Here is an 8811-nt window from a genome sequence, read left to right on the forward strand (position 1 = left end):
AGTCAATATGTATCTAAATAGAGACTCAGGCTTGTCCAATATACAAATTTCATTCATCATGGAATTATTGGAATTTGCAACCAAGCACAATTATTTTTGGTTTGGGGGCCGGTTCTACCAGCAGGATACTGGAGTTGCCATGGGCGCCAAATACGCCCCGTCCCTGGCTAACTTATTCATGGCCCAATGGGAGGAGGATGTCATCTATGGCCGCAACAGACCGCAATTGGTGTTGTGGGCCAGATATATAGATGACATCCTCCTCCTGTGGGACGGTCAAGAGTCTGATCTTGTCGGTTTTCTGGAGTCGCTTAATGTCAACACTAGGGGAATTCATTTAAACTATGAAATCAGCCAAAGTAACATCACCTTTTTGGATTTGTCCATCTCTATACGAAATGATATGTTTGTCACCAAGACGCATTTCAAGGCCACTGACAGGAACTCCTACATACCAGTTGACAGTTGTCATCATGAGTCCTGGTTGAAGGCTGTTCCTAAGGGGCAATATATGCGCCTACGGCATAATTGCTCAGATCATAGCGATTTTCTTGCCCAGGCCCAGACTCTCACCGAGAGATTTCTGGAAAAGGGTTATGACAGGGGGTCTCTCGATGAAACCCTGGAGGAGGTTAGTAGGATGGACAGACTAAGTTTGTTGACACCTGGTGCTCGTGGGGTGGGCACTGATGTCAATGTTTGTCCTTCTTTCATTACCACCTTTTCCAACCAACACATGGGCATTAAGAAAATTATACAGCGTCATTGGCATATCTTACAGAATGACCCTGTATTGAAGAAAATTATGGTTGAAAAACCCCGAGTCATCTTTAAAGGGACACCGAGCCTTCGCGATTTGGTTGCCCCAAATGTCATTGAGGCACCCACAAAACAACCAACCTTTTTGGAGCAACTAAAGGGATACTATAAGTGTAACAGGTGCCAAGTGTGCCGCCTGATATTAGGCGGAAAAACACCAAGGAGTTTGTTTCTACCAGCAATGGGAGGACCTTTAAGATCAGTCCCTTCATTTCCTGCACGAGCACTGGGGTCGTTTATCTGCTCCAGTGCCCGTGCGGGTTGCAATATATTGGGCGGACCAAACGTCCTCTGAATGTTCGTTTGAACGAACATATTGCCAACATACGCAAGGGCTTTGATAGACACTCGGTCTCTAAACATTTTTTGGTGGCACATAACAAAGATCCGAGGAATATGTTGTTTTTAGGGATTGATAAGTTCTCCCCTCATTGGAGGGGCGAACCTTTAGTACGAAGCATCTCCAAAATGGAGATGTCATGGATCCATAGAGTCCGAACATACACGCCGTACGGACTTAATGTTGACACAGATGTCAATGCATTCATTGACACAGCCTGAGGATATGGCATTTTAAAGTTTATTATATATTTCTTTGAGATGATTGCTTTGGTTCTATAGGATTTATTACATTTGTTGCTTTCATTCTTCACAATTCATTACTGATTTGGACATTGCTTAATAGCTCTCTATGTGTCTAGTATTTAATTAGCGTAATTGATGCTTATTTGACTACATCATGTACTGTGGAGCACCAGAGTTCACGAAACTGGCATTTATATGTTAGTATGAAGTGGACATGTGTTTTTGTCACTGGGTGGCGCTATCATTTACCCCATTGACTGAAAGCTTATTTATTTCTATATTATATGTAAATTTAATTTCTATTTTTTATATTTTACATATTTTTTATTTTTATTCTCAATTATATTGAGTATATTCGTTTAATGTTTAATTTTATTATCAGTATTGAGGGAATGTGAGGTATCATGCTTCCTGTGACCGATACACAATATTGATTCGTGATTTTAATATTTGTGCCTGTCAGTAGGTGGCTAACTTTTAGCCTTTAATGGGCACTGGCATTCAATTTGATGCTAAGGTGACATTAATGTTGCCATATAAACTTTTAGTTTGAAATTCTGGCATATACCCTCTTGCGAAGTACCCTAGTGCAATTAGTGGCGGTCTGTCATCAGTACGGACATCACTGCCTTTGGTCTTCGGCAAGATGGCGGATGGTCCCGCCCTCGATGGTCACACGGGGCATGATTCCTAATGTATTTAAGCGGTGTCGTCAGCACGCCGCCCGTACCTTGAAAACGTCATATTTGACGAAACGTGCGTCGGTCGCGGCGTGCTGACGTCACCAGCTTGTTGAGGACGGGCGGAGGAGCCGGCCGGCGGCTCATCTCAATCCCTGTATCTACGCTTGATGCTTCTTATGTTTGTGAGTAAAATTTACCATTTGTGAATAAAGGGTTTGTTGGTTTTACACTATCAAGCTTTCTTTTATTACATACTTGGTTGTGATTTGGAGTGATCGTTCCACCTACTGCTGGTTCCGAGGGTCATCCATGGGACATTTGGCGTTAACCCATATGCGATTTGGTAAGAGGCAGTGGTGTTGGGGTGATCTTTGAATCTTTGAATTTGGTGGCTTTTGTGTGTCCCTTTACCTATCTTCTGGTAAGCATTTGGAACATAGCGGTGCTGGTGCATAACTTTCATCCTTATCTGCTCTGGTGGTGGTGTGCACTTCTCAGGGTGTCATTTAACAACAGTATTATGCTATGGAAGCTTCTGTTTTCTTTACATGATTTCCATCCATCACCTGAGATGAATATGGGCTTGCAGATCTGAGATTGGCAGACCTAATTTGAGTTTGGCTTTTCCCTTTCCTTTATCCGGTAAGGAGACTACATCACCGGTGATACACGTTTCTGACTTGGGAATTTACATTTTGGACTGTGTTTATTTCTGGAGATTATTTGGGACTTTTAGAGGACATTCATTTGGAGTCAACATCATATTGTGCCTTAATTTGACATTCATTGCCATTTATAACACAATTTAGCGCAACTTAGTTATATATGCTACAAAGAAACTGGCTCACATGCGGACCGCCCCAGGAAAGGAAGACCAAGAGTCACCTCTGCTGCGGAGGATAAGTTCATCCGAGTCACCAGCCTCAGAAATCGCAGGTTAACAGCAGCTCAGATTAGAGACCAGGTCGATGGCACACGGAGTTCTAGCAGCAGACACAACTCTAGAACAACTGTTAAGAGGAGACTGTGTGAATCAGGCCTTCATGGTAGAATATCTGCTAGGAAACCACTGCTAAAGAAAGGCAACAAGCAGAAGAGACTTGTTTGGGCTAAAGAACACAAGGTATGGACATCAGACCAGTGGAAATCTGTGCTTTGGTCTGATGAGTCCAAACTTGAGATCTTTGGTTCCAACCACCGTGTCTTTGTGCGACGCAGAAAAGGTGAACGGATGGACTCTACATGCCTGGTTCCCACCGTGAAGCATGGAGGAGGAGGTGTGATGGTGTGGGGGTGCTTTTTTGGTGACACTGTTGGGGATTTATTCAAAATTGAAGGCGTACTGAACCAGCATGGCTACCACAGAATCTTGCAGCGGCATGCTATTCCATCCGGTTTGTGTTTAGTTGGACCATCCTTTATTTTTCAACAGGACAATGACCCCAAACACACCTCCAGGCTGTGTAAGGGCTATTTGACCAAGAAGGAGAGTTATGGGGTGCTGCGCCACATGACCTGGCCTCCACAGTCACCGGACCTGAACCCAATTGAGATGGTTTGGGGTGAGCTGGACCGCAGAGTGAAGGCAAAAGGGCCAACAAGTGCTAAGCATCTCTGGGAACTCGTTCAAGACTGTTGGAAGACCATTTCAGGTGACTACCTCTTGAAGTGTGACTCTACAATTTTCATAGTCATGAAAATAAAGAAAACTCTTTGAATGAGAAGGTGTGTCCAAAATATATATATACACACACACACACACACACACACACACACTTTTATCACTATATACACTTTGTAGTCAAAGGTTTTGGGCCACTTGCCTTTACGCGCACATAAACTTTATTGGCATCCCAGTCTTAGCATGTAGGGTTTGGTATTAAGTTGGCCCACCCTTTGCAGCTGTAACAGCTTTAACTCTTATGGTAAGGCTATCCACAAGGTTTAGGAGTGTGTCTATGGGAATGTTAACCTATTCTTCCAGAAGTGCATTTGTGAGATCAGGCGCTGATGTTGGATGAGAATGCCTGGCTTGCAGTCTCCACTCTAATTCATCCCAAAAGTGTTCTGTTGGGTTGAAGTCAGGACTCTGTGCAGGCAAGTCATGTTCCTCCACCCTAAACTTGCTCATTCATGTCTTTATGGATCTTGCTTTGTGCACTGGTCCAAATTATTTGGTGGACTGGGGATTATGGTGTGGATTATGGTGTGGGATTGTTTTTCAGGGGTTAATCCTGTCCCCTTAGTTCCAGTGAAGGAACGCTTAAGGCGTCAGCATCCCAATACATTTTGACAATTTCATGCTCCCAACTTTGTGACAACAGTTTGGGGATGGCCCCTTCCTATTCCAACATGTCTACGAACCAGTGCACAAAGCAAGGTCCATAAAGACATGGATGAGCGAGTTTTGGGTAAAGGAACTTGACTGGCCTGGTCCTGACCTCAACCCGATATTACTTTTTTGGGATGAATTTGAGCGGAGACTGCGAGCCAAGCCTTCTCATCCAACATGAGTGCCTGACCTCACAAATGTGCTTTTGGAAAAACGGTCAAACATTCCCATAGACACACTCCTAAACCTTGTTGACACAGCCTTCCCAGAAGATTTGAAGCTGTTATAGCTGCAAAGGGTGGGCTAACTCAATATTGAACCCTGCGGACTAAGAATGGGATGCCATGAATGTTCATTTGTGTGTAAAGGTAGGTGTCCCAATACTTTTGACAATATAGAGTACTGTATATATACAGTATCTCACAAAAGTGAGTAAACCTCTCACATTAATAATAATTTGTTATAATTCCTATTATAATACAATATGTAATATAATATTTGTTACATGCATCATTGTCTAGCATCTATTTCTCCTGCAATACTCTGTAGAGCACCACATTCTGCTGAAAAGAAAGAATACTTTGATTGTCCTTATCTAACATTCCATTTTTCATATGTGTAAAAGACTTTTATTGCATTATGGTCTGAACTGATAGATTTTGCAGGTGAAATAAATAACAATGAATACATCAGAAATCAACTGCTATCTCAGCAGCCAGTTTATACAATGCAGAACATAATTTTTTCCTTTTACCCATTCAGATAGTAGAACAATAAGGAAGTATGACACACAAAATATTGTGCACTGTGGTTTATCATATTAATATTGTATTCCAGAACATTGTTAGGATAAACAGAAGCTAAATCTATAAACCTCAAAAGCCCTTTCACGTTACTCAAACAATGGACAAGGTGATGTTTACAGCATGCAGCAAGCTAGCTGATCTGCATTTGACCCTATGGTTGTTTACAAGGAAGCTGATTATGGTATTTAGAAACACTGTTAAAGCGGAGTTCCACCCAAAAGTGGAACTTCCACTTTAAGGACTTCTGACCCCCTGACATGCCACATTGTATTTTTTTTTTTTTTGGGGGGGGGGCGGGTACCTAGTTTTGACTAGGCGGCACAAGCGGAAGTTCTCCTATCCTCCTACCTCCCTGCAATCTTCTTGGATATGTCACAGGTCCCAGAAGATTGCCCAACCATTCAGCAGCATGACTCGTGCATGTGTAGTGCGCACCCGGCTGTGAAGCCGCAAGCTGTCACAGCCGGTTGCCCACAGTAGTTATGCCAACGTCGGGGAGAGGTGAGAGAGAGGAGCAGGGTTCAGGTGGCCACATCGCTGGATCGTGGGACGGGAGAGTATTTGTTTGTTAAAAGTCAGCAGCTACACTTTTTGTAGCTGCTGACTTTTAACCACTTTAGCCCCAGAGGATTTTGCTGCTTAATGACCAGGCTCTATTTTGCGATTCGGCACTGCATTACTTTAACGTGACAATTGCTCGGTCGTGTGACGCTGTACCAAAATAAAATGTATGTCCTTTTTTTATCACAAATAGAGCTTTCTTTTGGTGGTATTTGATCAACAGTGCGATTTTTATTTTTTTGCGCTATAAACAAAAAAAGAGCGACAATTTTGAAAAAATCACAATATTTTTCACTTTCTGCTATATAACATTCCCCAAAAAAAGAAAATTAATAATCAAAAATTTTTAACATTTTAGGCCAATTTGTTTTTTTTTTCTGCTACATATTTTTGGTAAAAAAAAATCGCAATAAGCATATTTTGATTGGTTTGCGCAAAAGTTATTGCGTCTACTAACTATGGGAAAGATTAATGTAATTTTTATTGTTTTTTTTTACTAGCAATGGCGGCAATCTGCAATTTTTTTTGCGGGACTGCGACATTGCGGCGGACATATCGGACCCCTAGCTGACATTTTTGACACTTTTGGGGGGACCAGTGACATTACTACAGTAATCAGTGCTAAAAATATGCACTGTTACTGAAATAATGCCATTGGCAGGGAAGGGGTTAATACTATTAGTGATCAAGGGGTTAAATGTAAGCCTGGGGGAGTGATTCTAGCTGTGGAGGGGCGTGGCTTGTGAGGCTATAGCAGGATCACATAGCCTCTGTGATCACTTCAGGGAGATGGACAGGCGGCTGTGTTCACATCAGCCATCTGTCCTTCTCTGTCAGCGGGGGAGATCGCGAGTGGCCGGCGGCCATCAGAGCCGCCTGTCACATGCAGAGGCTCCTCAGCTTATGAGCAGGGACGGGAGCGCACCGCCGGTGGCTTGCGCTCACCCCCTTGAGTCTCCTGAGCGAGCGACGTAGTACTACGTCGGTTTGCCCAGGAGCGCCCGCCTGCCGCAGTAAATCTGCGGTGGGCGGTCGTCAAGTGGTTAATAAACACAGAAATGGCTGGAACTCCTCTTTAAGCCCTACTTAAGCAAAAAACCTATCTTTATTTCATTTTTCAGAAATTTGGAAAAAAGGGAGAACCTCTGTTAGTTTTTTCTTCTTCGTTTCTCAAATGGGATATTTCCTTATCTTCTTGTCAAGGTGACCTCCTATAGAGAAAAAAAACATATAGGTAATAGGACTTTAAAAGAAAGCCACCTCTTAAGGTGACCTCTTGTCAAACTTTGGCATGCAGTGTCACTGATATAAGGAAAGACATGCATCCTAGTTGGGAAATACTTTATATCTCTTCCTCTTTTGGGTAATGGGGATAAGTAAAGCGTTACCTTATCAGCAAGAGGGGTTTATATGCAGGTAACTCCCCAGAGCACATGTGGAGTAGTGGGGGTTTGAGAGTGATACAAATGTCTGGGAAAAAAGCTGCTTGAACTGTGAAGATATATTCTAAAGCCCCGTACAGACGTACCGAGCGTCGGCCCGAACGATCGGCCGTCTTTTGTCCAGGGCTGTCCTGTCCGCTGAAAAGTGCAAAAGACTGCAAACAAATTTTGTCGGCCAACAACAGCCGACTGCAGAAGTGATGTCATGTGATGGTTAACTTTCCGTGTCTTTTTTCTTCTATGAGCATGCCCAGTCTTGCAAATCTGCTGATTGTTGGCCGAAATCTGTACTGACTGACGCACAATCGGCCGTTCTGTTGTCGGCGTACAAAAATTTTAATGCCTGCAGGACAGATTCTGTTCGGCCGAAAATGCGCTGTCGTCTGTCGGAAGCATCATACTAACAAGCCGACAATCGGCCGATCGTTTGGCGGCCGAATATTTGCGGCCGACAATCGGTACGTGTGTACGGGGCTTTATGTATGAAGCTGTCTATATACTTTTACTGGAGATTTTTAAACAAAGATTTGTATGACAATTTGTTTGAAAATTCTCAGTACATTTAACAGCTTGATATAATTTGAAAGTAGTTCAACATTTTATTTCCTTTTAACGTTTTTGGATTGGATAGACTTTCCCCGAAGGAAAACCACATACACTGTTGGACACTTGTTTATTCCAGAGAACTGTTGTATCTTGTTCCTTTGAACTTCATTACCACTGTGGGCGAATAAGAATATTGATTTGACCCCACTAATGATTATAAAATTGAATGAATGTTCTTAAAACAAAACATTTTGAACAAAAGTCTACTAGTGTATACCCAGCTTCATGCTGTAAAATAATACTCTTTTAAGCATACTAAGTGGTTCTAGTGTTGAGCGAACACGGACTGTATTATTCGTGTTCGTACCGAATAATTGGATTTTTTGTACCCGAACACGGACACAGACACTTTACTGTATGCTCGGGTAAAAATCCGTGTTCGGTCGTTTTATTTCCGGGTTTTGCATACTTTGGCGCTCTTTTCATGGCGGGCTTTCAACAGCCAATCAACAATCGTTTAACTGGTGTGCCTTAAGCCATCCCAGCCATGCCTGCAAATGTCTCAGTAGCTGTGATTGGCCGTCTGAAGCATGTGACCAAGTCTTTATAAGTTCCAGGCAGCCGCAGCGTCTTCATTCTGCTGCTTAGATCAGGGACAGAGCACACATCAACGTGCTGGCTGCTGATTAGGGAAAGACAGTAAGGAAAAAACCATTTGTGTCCGGATAGAATTGAGGGACAGGTCGGAGTGTTTAGGCAGGGCGAGTTGTAGGCATTTTAGGGATAGAGTCTGCTGAATTATAGGGTCAGTGTCTTCTACAAAGTACAATCGATATTGCTGTGTGGGGGGTGGGGTGACTCTGCACTCAATCCTGATCTACAATCTCTTCTCAATCCTGTTAGGGAGAGGCTGCTGCTGAATTTTAGGGAAACTGTGTTCTACAAACTACAATCAATATTGCTGTGTGGTGTGGGATAGGAGATAGGCAGGTGTCAGTGATCCACATCCATTTTTCTGTGTGTGAGCTGCAGTGAAC

The sequence above is a fragment of the Pelophylax lessonae genome (genome assembly GCF_965119305.1).
Source record: "Pelophylax lessonae genome assembly, chromosome: 2".
Taxonomy (NCBI): domain Eukaryota; kingdom Metazoa; phylum Chordata; class Amphibia; order Anura; family Ranidae; genus Pelophylax; species Pelophylax lessonae.